This window comes from Cebus imitator, unplaced genomic scaffold, assembly GCF_001604975.1.
Source record: "Cebus imitator isolate Cc_AM_T3 unplaced genomic scaffold, Cebus_imitator-1.0 Scaffold190, whole genome shotgun sequence".
Classification (NCBI taxonomy): Eukaryota; Metazoa; Chordata; class Mammalia; order Primates; family Cebidae; genus Cebus; species Cebus imitator.
The window spans coordinates 3,357,266-3,358,528 of NW_016107505.1; positions in this window are offsets into that span (position 1 = coordinate 3,357,266).

Here is a 1,263-nt window from a genome sequence, read left to right on the forward strand (position 1 = left end):
TTGCTATTGTAAACAGTGCTGCAATGAACATTCGTGTACACGTGTCCTTATAGTAGAACGATTTGTAATCCTTTAATGTTTGGATTTTAACGTGTGTCTTCACCTAATGCTTCACCAAGGACACACACACACACACACCAAGGACATTTTTCCATACTACATTAAACTTAAAACACAAGTTTTATTATTATTTATGCAGAGCACATCATGCATTTAAAATAGAAGGCCACCAAATGTGATTTAGACACCTGTCAATGCCTGAGGTGACTTCTTAGCCTCTTTCTCATTGTTTAATTGTAAAGCTGGATATTGTGCTTATTGGAGTCACCTCTGGGTGAAAGCAAAATTCTCTAAAATTTTGTTAAAATATTTCTACAAGAAGCAGCATATAAGTAATAGTGGTCTTAGTCACTGTATGTTAATTTCATATTAACAAGCATTGTTTCTTCATCTGTTGTGGTAAATAAAACAATGCCCTCTAAAAGATGTCCACATCCAAATCCCCAGAACTTGTGACTATGTTATGTCATGCAAAGCAGAATTAAGGTAGCACATGGAATAAAGGCTCCTAACCAACTGACCTCAAGAGAAAGAGGTTATCCTCATTTCCCTGCCTGGACCCGGTATAATCACAAAGGTCCTTAAAAGTTGGGAGAAAGGTACAAGAGAAATGGTGAGAAACACACAGGGTGAGAAAGACTCAACCAGTCACTGCTGGTTTTGAAGATGGAAGGGGGGCATGAGTCAAGGTATCCACGTGGTGTTTAGCAGCTGGAAAAGGCAAGAATACAGATTCTCCCCTAGGACATCCCAAAAGAAATACAGCTCTGCAGCCATCTTGATTCTAGCCCAGTAGGACTTTTTTGTATTCTGACCACCAGAACTACACAAGATAATAAATTTGTATTCTGCTAAACCACAAAGGTTACAGTAATGAGTTATTGCAGCAATAGAAAACTAACCCACCTGAGAAAAGGAAAGAAAGAAAAACTTGAGGAAGCAGTTCAAGGGTTAAATAACATTTAAGAGAGTTGAATGGAAAAGCCAATGGCACAGACAGAGGAGAAAAAAGTCTCAACTGTGGTCTCCCCTCAGGCTCAACACAGGTAGGATTTCAATATGACTCTAGGTAACTATTTAATGACTAGTTCTTGGAAAATCAGCAATGAGAGAAGAAAATCTTGTTCTGAAATTGTAAAGATGTGACAGAATGAGTTGAAAATGTAGCAGAAAAAAATATACTTAGCATGCAAAATTGTCAGA